This window comes from Acinonyx jubatus, chromosome B2 (assembly GCF_027475565.1).
Source record: "Acinonyx jubatus isolate Ajub_Pintada_27869175 chromosome B2, VMU_Ajub_asm_v1.0, whole genome shotgun sequence".
NCBI lineage: Eukaryota > Metazoa > Chordata > Mammalia > Carnivora > Felidae > Acinonyx > Acinonyx jubatus.
The window spans coordinates 118,403,684-118,418,317 of NC_069385.1; the positions used below are offsets into that span (position 1 = coordinate 118,403,684).

Sequence of the window (14,634 nt, forward strand, 5' to 3'; positions counted from 1 at the left end):
TTTTGTGTGGTGTGGTAACAGAGAGGCAGAGAGACCAAAATACATAACCTTTTTTTTCCTTTCCTTCCCTCTTTCGCTTCTGTATCCTCCCTCCCTCCCTCTGTAAATTTCTCTTTCTCTCTCCATCCATCTATCCAACAGCTTTCAGCTATCTATGTATCACTATGGTTCTATCAAAAGTAGCACACCATAGTGGTTTAGAGCACAGACTCTGAAGCCTTGATGTCTGAGTTTAAATGCCATCGCTGCCATGTAATGATTGTGCGAACATAGACATGCTATCTGGCATCTCTATACCTTGGTCGCTCTATCTCTAAAGTGAGAATGACAATAGTATTTGATCCTGTATGATTTTTATGAAGATTATTATTTCTTAAGTGTATAGAACAATGCCTGGCACTAAGTAATGTTAAATATTTATTAACTAAATTAAAATTTTGTGACACTACAACACATTGTTTAGCATGCTGTAAATGTATTTAGTGTAGATATATCAATGTATATTACATTAATAAGTTAAGTAAGCTTGGGAATATTAGGGAAGAATGATATGAGAACCAGAGCCAAAATGATGTGTGAGCATGTAGTCTGTTCTCAGCATGAGATAGTAAAAAGCTCTCTTGCCTCAGCTCTCAAGACACATACTCTTTTTTGGGCTTCTGCTTTTGGGAACTCTCTTCCAAGAATAGGACTGTATACAAGTGCATGTGGGCTTATTAGGTCAAGATCCCTGTGGGGACACACCTGTGTAGGCGGATGGGGATGACTGGGCAGGATACAGTCATGATCTGAAATGGTTAGACGTATCAGGAGCTCAGAGTTCCTTATTAGATAAGCTCTAGATTAGAAAAAAGAAACGCATTTCTGATTTCGATAGACCTATAAAAAATTCAAGGCATGCCCATTCTAATAAAGAGCAACATGGTTGGCTCTCTACTGCAAATCCTATCAATTGCTGTTCATAACAACAGACTCTGGGGTGTTAATAATTTTTACAAATGTGGAAACATGGATCTACTAATGTCGTTTTTTCATTAGTTTCCTCAAAATGAAAAAGAGAATATCCCTTTACTCTCACTTTGTGATTTGAAAGGGAAAATTTGTGACAAAAGGTGTACCCTAAATGGCACATAAGAAATTAATACAACTCGTTGTCCAAGATGGTATAGCTTAAAAATGTATAAGACACAAAAAATTGCAAAGCAATTGAGTGATTAAATTAGTAACTGCTAGTGAAGGAAGAAGTTTGTTGAAGACTATTGAAAATTACTGAGGTTGGCAAAAATAAAACTACAGAATAATTTCATTATATATTTGTTGATTTCCAAATTAAATACAAAATAAGACCTTGGGTCCTCTGGTAGTAGAGGAAGGTTCTGATGTTGACATTGAACTCTACTCATAAAGCATAGATTCTGAGAGATGTTGATCAAAGAAGATGGTATCTTTTGGACATTTGTCCCCAGGGATCTTCCAAAACTGAGAGCATCTGGGTTTAGACAGACAGTGTTCACCAGGGAAGTTTCTCTTGACTGTTCCCCACTCCTCCAACTCATATTCACTGCATTTCCTTGTCTGCCTCTTACTTCCATCCCCACATCTGTCTATACTACGCTCATTGCCAAATAGAATAATTAGAAGGACTTTACCCAGAACCAAGATATTTTCCTGGGTCACCATCTTCTCAGGCATTTTTCTTGGCAGTGACTGTCTTCATAACAGAACACACAGATCAGGATGATGTCAAGAAGGAATCGAGAGAAAGCTAGAGTTGGGTGTAACCAGCTGGCCTTGTCAGATCAGGTTTCAGTTATTCATAAAAGACCTCTGAACTGTAAAGTCTATTGTAACTTGAAGGGTCTGTGTAAAGTCACCTCTGAGATTAGGAAATTCTACAGACTGAAGAACTCCAGGTGACATAAAGTCATAGCAGATCGGAAATTGCTATGGTTACTCAGGGCAGGAAGCATGCCAATGCCTCTGACATCTCTGTGGGGTGTGAGATGAGAGGCAGTGGGCATGGGGTGGGGGGGAGGTCAGGTGAAGACTTGTGTGATGTACTCCAGGACTCATTGCCAATTTTCCCTCACAGAAAATTCTTTCCTGGAGTACTCTTTCAACGCATACACCCTGCTCCAGTCTGAGTCAGGTGTCTCTCCTCTGAGTTTCTAGAGAACACATTTCTATTCTGAGGGGCCACTGCTCTTCATAGCTCACTGTAGGAGGAAGCCCAGGGCCAGCTCTATATCCCTCTGTTAGCTCTTTCTTACTTCCTGGTATCTTTCTTCCTGATTTGCTTCTCCTTAGGTTCTACTCTTGGGTGCTATCTTGTTGTATCTATTTATACATGTATATATGTATGTACGTACATACGTATATATTTTTCCTCAAATAGATTTTGTTTTTTAGAGCAGTTCTAAGTTCACAGCAAAACTGAGCAGAAAATACAGAGTTCCCATACATCATCTGTTCCTGCATATACATAACTTTCTTCATTATTAGCATCTCACACCAAAGTGGTATATTTGTTACAATCAATGAACCTACACCGACATGTCATTATCACCCAAAGTCTGTAGTTTACATTAGGTTCACTCTTGATGTTGTGCAATTTGTGGGTTTTGACAAATGTGTGTGACATGTATCCATCAGTATAGTATCATACAGGGTTGATACATACAGGGCAGTTTTACTGCCCTAAAAATCCTCTGTGTTCTCCCTATTCATTGCTCCCTTCCCTCTAATGTCTGGAAACCACTGATCTTTTTATTGTATAGTTTTGTCTTTTCCAGAGTGGCATATAGTTGGAATCATGCACCATGTAACCTTTTTTAGATTGGCCTCTTTCACTGAGTAAATATGCATTTAAGTTTCCTATAAGTCTTTTCATGGCTTGATAGCTCATTTTAGTGCTGAATTATATTCTATTCTCTGGATTTATCTTTGAAAATGTAGACATATCTTTAGGGGAAAAAAGCAGAAAAAAATCACTGACAGATTTCATGTTTCTATTGTCTTTATGAAATATGATAATCAAGTATTAGGGTGGAGGTCTTTGCTTTGATTAACATTAGGATAAAATCAAAACTCTTTGCCATGTCATACCTGAGTTTTTTCTCTATGAACTCTCTAATCTTGTTCCAGCCACACTGATCTTGATCTCTACACAACCACACTCATACCCTCCTTAGGGGCTTTGCAGTATCTCTTGCCTAAAATCCTTTTCCTCCAGATCTTAATATGATAAAAGAAAAAGAAAATATTTGTCACATCTGTTGGGATTTGAACCCCATTTTTCTTCTACATCCTAATAATCCCCCCTTATCTGCTGGGGATATGTCCTAAGACTCCCAGTAGATGTCTGAAATCACGGACAGTACCAAATTCTATATATACTATATTTTTTTCCTATAGATACATACTTCTGATAAAATTTAATTTGTAAATTAGGCACAGTAAAAGATTAACATTAATAAAATAGATAAATAATAAAATAGATAAAATAAAATATGACAATATACTATAAAAAAGTTATGTGAATGTCGCCTATCTCAAAATATCTTACTATGCTGTACTCTTCATCTTGTGAGGGTGTGAGATGCATTTTATCATCTCACGATAAATGCCTATGTGATGAGATAAAGTGAGGTGAGTGACACAGGCACTGAGAAGTAGTGCTATTATTCTCAGGCTACTATTGACCTTATGACATATCCTCAGAAGGAGGGTCATCTGCTTCCAGACTAAGGTTGACCCCTGGTAACAGAAACCATGGAAAGAGAAACTGTAAGTGTGTGTGTGTGTGTGGCGGGGGGGGCTACTGTATACCCCTAGCACTTAGTGCAGTGACTGATGCATAATGGCTGCTAAACTTTTTATTAATTAAAAATATCTATGGAGTGCCTGGCTGGCTCAATTGGTAGAGCGTGCACCTCTTGATCTCAGGGTTGTGGGTTTGAGACTCATGTCGGGTATAGAGATTACTTAAAAATAAAATCTTTCAAAAAATCTAATATGTTTCTTCCAGTGGAATATACACACTATGAAGGTAGTTATTTTATGTGTGTCTTTACAGCAGCACATGTTAGGCATTCAGTAAACATTTATTGAATGTGTATCACATTCTTTAGATTGATCTTCTTTGAACATTTTTTTAATTTTGAAAAACCAGAAAACTGTGTATAATAGGGAAGGCACAAAAGCCAAAGGCAGACACCATAGAAAGATTCTTTTGTAAAAATATGTTTTCCATGTCTATAGTGAACCCAAAAGTTATCTGGACACTTATAACAGTGAGACTAGGGGCATGTCTGATCAATGCAGATCCTTTATTGTCAATTGACATAGAATTTTATTCTTAATTGTTCATAATATATGAAACATAATGGGTGTTTATTTGCTAATCATCAGCATTCAAAAATTCAAAGAATTTACTGAGGTAAGATTACTGAAAATTACTTGAGGTAAGATTCTATTTCTTCAATAAAAATTAGAGATTGCTCACTTTATTAAAAAAGGTGCAGCTGGGGGTATATATATATATATATATATTTGTCTTATTTTCAAGCATCATAAGTACTTTGAAAGCACTTATATAAAATCATTTAATGTACATCATGAAATAAGTTTATATTTAAAATTTTTTAATGTTTATTTATTTTTGAGAGAGAGAGAGAGAGAGCGCACAAGTGGAAGAGGCAGAGAGAGAGGGAGACGCAGAATCTGAAGCAGGCTCTAGGCTCTGAGCTGTCAGCACAGAGCCCGATGTGGGGCTCCAACTCACCAGCCGTGAGATCATAACCTGAGCTGAAGTAGAATGCTTAACCGACTGAGCCACCCAGGCATCTCTATATTTAATATTAACGTGATATAGGTGAATGTTTTGTACCAGCTTGCAAGACAATTATGAGGGAGCATTATGATCACTATCATTCTGATTCAATTGACAGCACTCAGGCTTGTTCCTGGTAATGTACTTAATCGGTTACAAAAGCCTACTGTGTGAAATGATATAGTTCTGTTTTTTCAGTATTTTGCTCAAATACTTCTCTGTTACGTATAAATGACTAAGTATCATGTAAGGCTCAATCCTGATTATAAAAGGTATATAATTAAAACAAATTACAAGCTGTGGTTTTGGGCAAGTCATTCAAACTAAGGAATGGTTTTCTCATCTGAAATTTAGGTAACAATAATTACCTCATAATTTGTTAATAAGATTGCATAAAGTAACATTTTAATGTATAGTGCAGTGTCTGGCTATACTGGGTCTAAAACTGATAGCTATTATTGTTATATCAATACAAATAATAATATTAATGGTGATGATAATAGTAATATGTGCCTGTGTTTCTCTGTCATAGATTCATGTCTCCAAAAGCTCCATTTTAACCTTTTAGCCTCCTATTTTACCTCCCTGTTGCTCTTGTAGTAACTGGGGCTATCAGTAGCCTCAGAAGTACTAAGGTATCCCTGGGAAGCCAAGTTTCTGGATAGCATCCTCTGAATTTTGGTTATGTAAGATGTATGTGTTGAGAATGCAGGTTGCTGATTAAATAACTCCATGAGCTTTACTCAACCATCTGCTCATCACAGCTTCTATTTTGTCCCCTCTAAGAGCACACAACAGAGCTTATTTCTGGGGGAAAATGAACTACTACCTCTTCAGTTATAGCTTTCTATCAGAACTTGCAATTAACATATTATATACTTAATTTTATTTCATCTTAATAGTAACCCCACCAAGTAGATATTGTCTACACTTTATAGGAGGACTGAGGCTAATAGAGATTACATAATTTGTTGAAGGTCACAACATTTATAAATTGTCTGTGATACAAATACATTTTTCTCAACATCTGTTGCTTTTATGTTGCATCCTATGATGTCTTATAGTGCTGTGTCAAGGAAGGAAATGAAGACCTCTTAAACAATTATCTTCTCTCCCAGGGAATATCATTCCATTTTTTTCTACCTTCCTATCATCAAACCCTAAATATAAGAACCAGAGAATTTAAATGAATGTACCAGAAAAAAAAAATACTGAAAGTCACTTTATTCTTCTGGTTCCTGGAAATTCCACATGTACCTTCAGCATATCATAAAGTTCAGTGATATTTGGGTGATGAACTAAATGGGCTAGTGCTGGGTACTAAGAACTAGTTCACAGTCCATGAATAATTTTGAATATTGAACTTTCATTAAAAAAGTTTACCCAGAGAGAAATGACAGTTTGAGTTGTTGAGTGACTGGCTTTTTTCCTAGGAGCTGTCAAATCCAAAAATTCATAGAAGGTTTCCTAGTTTTCTGTAAAGTGAAACATTATGTTAATTGGTGGCAGCTGTGCTGACTGCCAATGTTTTTTTACATGATTTCTGTTTCAAGTCTAGACAGATGACTGTGACCATCATCAGAAACCCTTGGACTGTAGCTGGGATTGTGATGGTTGTTCTCATGGTGCTGAGGACCCCCATGGCTCACTGCAGAGAAGCTCCAAGGAAGAGTTGGACAACTACTCTTCAGCAGTCCCAGATCTGGGAATTAATTTCTTGGGGGCTCTGGGGCTTAGGGTTAGGTGTGTTTTTCTCTGACAAAATCCCAGGTAGAATTTGGAAGGTCTGTTATCACTGTCCAAATTTCTCCTCCTTAGAAAAAATAATTTTGCTAGATTCTTCTCTCACCTTCTGCAATTGAAAGGAGGATACTTCTCTCTGGAAAAAGACCTTGGGATTTCAGAGTTGGAAGAGAGAAAGCGCATTCCAATACCAGATGCAAGACAGAATGCATATGGCATTGACTTGACAAGCAGTCAGAAACATCAGAGAGTATGTTGAAAGGATTTACCACCCTAGAGACTTTCTGGGCCAAGTGGTGTTCATGTATGATCAGACTTCAGGTTGGAAAAATTCACTACAGCCATGGTATCTGTAGCTACACTATCAGAACAGCACAATTATCCACTCCTTGGGTGTAAGCTGCAGGTTCACAGAGATAATATCTTAGGGTTGGAGAGGAAAAATGGGATGAGGACAGGCAGCGACACTAGTTCTGAGTTTATGTACAAACTTGAGTCAATATTGATGGTGCAGAGGGCTGTAAGAATGGTGAAACAAGGGAATTAATATTTATTTTCTAACCACTAAATCCCAAGTGCTGTAGTAGTATTGTTACACAAACTTCCTCACTCAATCTTTCTAAAACACACACACACACACACACACACACACACACACACACATGCACACACTGTTGACTCCTGGGTAAGCATTATCTCACTTTTTTTCCACATTAGTTATTTTAAAATATAACACAACACAGGCATTACATAATAAAACACACACGCAAAGTTTAACAAAAGTTAGAGAGAAATATCCAAATAATCGCTAATTAAGTCAAAATGACTGAATATTACCAGGATCCCAAGAGGCTCCCATGTACTTCTTTCTAATTACATCCAGTTATACTTCCAAGAAGTAGGCACTGTTATGACTCTGGTAATCTTAATTTTATTGCTTTTTGTTATGGTTTAAACATATGTAAAACATATCCTTAAGCAACATAGATTAGTATTTCATCCTTTAACTGTTCTAGAAATGTATTATGTTTTGCTTCTTTGCTCAATATTATGTTTGAGAAGATCTGTCATTGGTCTTCCATGAATAATTGTCTATCTTTTTTCATTGTTATGGAGTAGATTCCATTTTATGAGGGTACAACAATGTACTTATCCATTCTAATGTGGATGGACTTTTGGGGTGTTTCCATTTTTTTCATGTATCCTAGAGCATATGAGTCTATATGTTTTCAGACAAGACTATCTACTTAATTTGGAATTGGTGTGTCAGAAAGATTTGCATGTTGTCAGCTTTACAACAGAATATCCTATTCTTATTTAAATTGATCGTCTCTATGGGCACTCTTACAAGTGATTTACAAGAGAACCCAATTCCTGGCAGCTCTTGGTATTTTAGACTTTAATGCTTCCTGATCTGGTGAGTATGTATTTCACTGTATTTTTTTGCACTTCCTCTGATTGCTGAGGATGAGCAATTCTGCATATGTTTATTGTCCATTGATATTTATTCTCTATGAAATACTTAGATATTTTCTTCTTTTTCTCCATTACACTTTGTGTATTTTCCTATTTGTTTTTAAAGGATAAAAGCATATTTGGAATCAAGCCTACTGTCCGTCATGCTTTACAAATACCTGTTAGTACATTCTGGCTTGTCTTGTTAACTCTTTCAATGATATTTTTTGACGGACAGAAGTTGTTACTTTTAGTGGAGTTGAATTCATCATTTTTTCATCTTTATGGTCAATGCTTTTAATGATTTAAGAAATCCTTTACAACTCCACAGTCACAAATTTGTTCTCTAATTTTTCTTTCCAATGCATTTGTAATATTGCATTTCAGACTTAGCTCTTTAATTCATCTAGGTTCAGTTTATTGTTTTATTATTTTAAATCCAAGTTAGTTAACATATAGTGTAATAATGATTTCAGAATTAGAATTTAGTGATTCCTCACTTACATATAACACCCAGTGCTCATCCCAACAAATGCCTTCCTTAATTCCCATCCCCCATTTAGCCCATCCCCCACCGTTCAGCAAACCTCAGTTTGTTCCCTGTATTTAAGAGTCTCCTATGGATTGCCTCCCTCTCTGTTTTTATCTTATTTTTCCTTCCCTTCCAATATGTTCATCTGTTGTGTTTCTCAAATTGCACATGTAAATAAAATCATATGATGTTTTTCTCTGACTGACTTATTTTGCTTACACTCTAGTTCTATCCATGTTGTTGAAGATGGCAAGATTATTTTCTTTTTTTTTTCTGAAAAATTTTTTAGTTTACATCCCACTTAGCATATAGTGCAACAATTATTTCAGTAGATTCCTTAATGCCCCTTATCCATTTAACCCATCCTCCCTCCCACAAGCCCCCCCCCCCCCCCCCAGTAACCCTCTGTTCTCCATATTTAAGAGTCTCTTATTGTGGGAGATGCAGGAGAGAAGCATCAAAGGAAAAGACTTCAAAAGGGAGAGGCTGGAAAAGGTGCAAGGCCTTAGGACATGCTTACACAGCTGAACAGGGCTGCCATTAACATTGTCCAGGGGCAGATCCTCCTTCACACCTGACCCTTCCTAGTATTATAAAAAACAATTATCCCAGAATTCAACCTTGAAAAGCAAAACCATTAAGTTGATTACTACACTTGCTTAGCTGACTTTATGCACGTAGTCTTTAGCAATTATCCTAATAAAAAGAGGCTTCATTCTGGAGTCGGGGCCTCATTCCGACTTGAGCATGAGGCCCTTCACTTAACTGCATTTTGTTTGTGGACTTATCTTTTGCGACTCTGGCCATACTCTCTGCAACAGCTTATGTTTTGTCCCCCTCCCTGTTTTTATATTATTTTTGCTTCCCTTCCTTTATGTTCATCTATTTTGTATCTTAAAGTCCTCATATGAGTGAAGTCATATGATTTTTGTCTTTCTCTGACTAATTTCACTTAGCATAATACCCTCTAGTTCCATCCACATAGTTGCAAATGTCAAGATTTCATTCTTTTTGATTGCCAAGTAATACTCCATCGTGTGCATGTGTATATATATATATATATATATATATATATATATATATATATAGCACATCTTCTTTATCCATGCGTCTATCGATGGACATTTGGGCTCTTTCCATACTATGGCTATTGTTGATAGTGCTGCTATAAACATTGGGGTGCATGTATCCCTTCAAAACAGCACACCTGTATCCCTTGAATAAATACCTAGTAGTGCAATTGCTGGGTCATAGGGTAGCTCTATTTTTAATTTTTTGGGGAAACTCCATACTGTTTTCCAGAGTGGCTGCACCAGTTGGCATTCCCACCAACAGTGCAAAAGAGATCCTTTTTCTCCATATCCTCACCAGCATCTGCTGTTGCCTGAGTTGTTAATTTTAGCCCTTCTGACAGGTGTGAGGTGGTATCTCATTGTGGTTTTTTTTTCAATATATGAAATTTATTGTCAAATTGGTTTCCATACAACACCCAGTGCTCATCCCAAAAGGTGCCCTCCTCAATACCCATTGCCCACCCTACCCTCCCTCCCACCCCTCCATCAGCCCTCAGTTTGTTCTCAGTTTTTAAGAGTCTCTTATGCTTTGGCTCTCTCCCACTCTAACCTCTTTTTTTTTTTCCTTCCCCTACCCCATGGGTTTCTGTTAAGTCTCTCAGGATCCACATAAGAGTGAAAACATACGGTATCTGTCTTTCTCTGTATGGCTTATTTCACTTAGCATAACACTCTCCAGTTCCATCCATGTTGCTACAAAGGGCCATATTTCATTCTTTTTCTTTGCCACATAGTACTCCATTGTGTATATACACCACAATTTCTTTATCCATTCATCAATTGATGGACATTTAGGCTCTTTCCATAATTTGACTATTGTTGACTGTGCTGCTATAAACATCGGGGTACAAGTGCCCCTATGCATCAGTAATCCTGTATCCCTTGGGTAAATTCCTAGCAGTGCTCTTGCTGGGTCATAGGGTAGGTCTATTTTTAATTTTCTGAGGAACCTCCACACTGTTTTCTAGAGTGGCTGCACCAATTTGAATTCCCACCAACAGTGCAAGAGGGGTCCCATTTCTCCACATCTTCTCCAGCATCTATAGTCTCCTGATTTGTTCATTTTGGCCACTCTGACTGGTGTGAGGTGATATCTGAGTGTGGTTTTGATTTGTATTTTCCTGATGAGGAGTGATGTTGAGCATCTTTTCATGTGCCTGTTGGCCATCTGGATGTCTTCTTTAGAGAAGTGTCTATTCATGTTTTCTGCCCATTTCTTCACTGGGTTATTTGTTTTTCGGGTGTGGAGTTTGGTGAGTTCTTATAGATTTTGGATATTAGCCCTTTGTCCGATATGTCATTTGCAAATATCTTTTCCCATTCTGTTGGTTGCCTGTCTTACATTGAGGTCTTTCATCCATTTTGAGTTTATTTTTGTGTATGGTGGAAGAAAGTGGTCCAGGTTCATTCTTCTGCATGGCGCTGTCCAGTTTCCACAGCACCACTTGCTGAAGAGACTGTCTTTATTCCATTGGATATTCTTTCCTGCTTTGTCAAAGATGAGTTGGCCATACATTTGTGGGTCCATTTCTGGGTACTCTCTTCTGTTCCATTGATCTGAGTGTCTGTTCTTGTGCCAGTACCATACTGTCTTGATGATTACAGCTTTGTAATAGAGCTTGAAGTCCGGGATTGTGATGCCTCCTGCTTTGGTTTTCTTTTTCAAGTATGCTTTGGCTGTTTGGGGTCTTTTCTGGTTCCATACACATTTTAGGATTGTTTGTTCTAGCTCTGTGAAGAATGCTGGTGTTATTTTGACAGGAATTGCATTGAATATGTAGATTTATTTGGGTAGTATTGACACTTTAACAATATTTTTTCTTCCAATCCATGAACATGGAATATTTTTCCATTTTTTGGTGTCTTTTTCAATAAGCTTTTTATAGTTTTCAGTGTATAGATTTTTCACCTCTTTGGTTAAATTTATTCCTAGGTATTTTATGCTTTTTGGTGCAATTGTAAATGGGATGGATTCCTTGATTTCTCTTTCTGTTGCTTCATTGTTGGTGTATAGTAATGCAACCAATTTCTGTGCATTGATTTTATATCCTACAACTTTGCTGAATTCATGGATCAGTTCTAGTAGTTTTTTGGTGGAATCTTTTGGGTTTTCTTTTTTTGTTTTTAATGTTTATTTATTTATTTCTGAGAGACAGAAACCAAGCACAAACAGGGGTGGAGCAGAGAAAGAGGAAGACACAGAATCTGAAACAGGCTCCAGGCTCCGAGCTGTCAGCACAGAGCCCGATGCGGCGCTTGAACTCACAGACTGTGAGATCATGACCTGAGCCGAAGCTGGACGCTCAACCGACTGAGCCACCCAGGCGCCCCTTGGGTTTTCTATATAGACTATCATGTCATCTGTGAAGAGTGAAAGTTTGACCTCCTCCTGGCCAATTTGGATGCCTTTTATTTCTTTGTGTTGTCTGATTGCTGAGGCTAAGACTTCCAATACTATGTTGAAGAACAGTAGTGAGAGTGGATATCCCTGTCTTGTTCCTGACCTTAGGGAGAAAGCTCTCAGTTTTTCCCCATTGGGGATGATATTAGCTTTGGGTCTTTCATATATAGCTTTTATGATCTTGAGGTATGATTCTTCTATCACTACTTTCTTGAGGGTTTTTATCAAGAAAGGATGCTGTATTTTGTCAAATGCTTTCTCTGCATCTATTGAGACGATCATGTGGTTCTTGTCCTTTCTTTTATTGATGTGGTGTATCACATTGATTGTTTTGCGGATATTGAACCAGTCCTGCATCCCAGGTGTAAGTCCTGCTTGGTCGTGATGAATAATTTTTTTAATGTATTGTTGGATCCAGTTGGCTAATATTTTGTTAAGGATTTTCTCATCCATGTTCACCAGAGAAATTGGGCTGTAGTTTTCGTTTTTAGTGGGGTCTTTGTCTGGTTTTGGAATCAAGGTAATGCTGGCTTCATATAATGAGTTTGGAAGTTTTCCTTTCATTTCTATTTTTTGGAACAGCTTCAAGAGAATAGGTGTTAACTCTTCCTTAAATGTTTGGTAGAATTCCCCCAGATATCCATCTGCCCTGGACTCTTGTTTTTTGAGATATTTTTGATTACTAATTCAATTTCCTTACAGGTTATGGGTCTGTTCAAAATTTCTATTTCTTCCTGTTTCAGTTTTTGTAGTTTATATGTTTCTAGGAGTTTGTCCATTTATTCTAGATTGCCCATTTTATTGGCATATAATTGTTCATAATATTCTCTTATTATTGTTTTTATTTCTGCTGTGTTGGTTGTGATCTCTCCTCTTTCATTCTTGACTTTATTTATTTGGGTATTTTCCTTTTTCTTTTTGATCAAACCGGCCAGTGGTTTATCAATTTTATTAATTCTTTCAAAGAACCAGCTTCTGGTTTCATTGATCTGTTCTACTGTTTGTTTTTTTTTTGTTTTTTGTTTTTGTTTTTTGTTTTTGATAGCATTAATTTCTGCTCTAATCTTTATTATTTCCTGTCTTCTGCTGGTTTGGGGTTTTATTTGCTGTTCTTTTTCCAGCTTTTTAAGGTGTAGGGTTAGGTTGTGCATCTGAGACCTTTCTTCCTTCTTTAGGAAGGCCTGGATTGCTATATACTTTCCTCTTATAATTGCCTTTGCTGCGTCCCAGAGGTTTTGGGCTATGGTGTTTTCATTTTCATTGGCTTCCATGTACTTTTTAATTTCCTTTTTAACTTCTTGATTAATCCATTCATCCTTTAGCAGGATGTTCTTTAGTCTCCAAGTATTTGTTCCTTTCCAAATTTTTTCTTGTGGTTGATTTCGAGTTTCATAACGTTTTGGTCTGAAAATATGCACGGTATGATCTCAATCTTTTTATACTTGTTGAGGACTGATTTGTGTCCCAGTATGTGGTCTGTTCTGGAGAATGTTCCATGTGCACTGGAGAAGCATGTATATTCTGCTGCTTTAGGATGAAATGTTCTGAATATATCTGTTAAGTCCATTCGGTCCAGTGTGTCATTCAAAGCCATTGTTTCCTTGTTGATTTTCTGTTTAGATGATCTGTCCATTGCTGTAAGTGGGGTGTGGAAGTCCCCTACTATTATGGTATTATTATCAATGAGCTTCTTTATGTTTATGATTAATTGATGTATATATTTGGGTGCTCTCACGTTTGGAGCACAAATGTTTACAATTGTTAGGTCTTCTTGGTGGATAGACCCCTTAATTATGATATAATGCCCTTCTTCATCTCTTGTTATAGTCTTTATTTTAAAGTCTAGATTGTCTGATATGGCTACTCCAGCTTTCTTTTGTTGGCCATTGGCATGTTAGATGGTTCTCCATCCCTTTACTTTCAATCTCCAGGTGTCTTTATGTCTAAAATGAATTTCTTGTAGGCGGTATATAGATGAGTCTTGTTTTCTTATCCATTCTGATACCCTATGTCTTTTTCTTGGAGCACTTAGTTCAATTACATTTAGAATGATTACTGAAATATATGAATTTAGTGTCATTGTGCTGCTTGTAGTGTCAGTGTTTCTGGTGATGTTCCACGGCCTTTCTTAGTTTTTGTTGCTTTTGGTCTTTTTTGTTATTTCTCTACTCAAAAGTACTCCTTCAAATTTCTTTCAGGGCTGGTTTAGTGGTCATGAACTCATTTAGATTTTGATTGTTTCGGAAACTCTTTATCTCTCCTTCTATTTTGAATGATAGCTTTGCTGCATAAGGAGTTCTTGGCTGCATATTTTTCTGATTCAGCATGTTGAATATATCCTTCCACTCCCTTCTGGTTTTCCAAGTTTCTGTGGATAGATCTCCTGACAACTTGATCTATCTTCCCTTGTAATTAAAGGACTTTTTTCCCCTTATTTCTTTCAGGATTCTTGTCTGTGTATTTTGTGAATTCGACTAGGCTATGCCTTGATTATTGTTGGTTTTTGTTGAATGTAATGGGCCTTCTCTGTGCTTCTTGGGTTAAAACATTTCTTTTAGTGTTTATTTTTATTTTTGAGAGAGAGAGAGAGAAACAGACA

The 14,634-nt window shown here is 37.0% G+C and overlaps 1 long non-coding RNA gene across 1 annotated transcript in view; it reads left to right on the forward strand.

The window, feature by feature from the left end:
* The window catches only part of LOC128315771 (uncharacterized), a 77,232-nt gene that overhangs the window by 13,371 nt on the left and 49,227 nt on the right, over nt 1-14,634 (forward strand). The gene's annotated exons all lie outside the window — the stretch shown is intronic.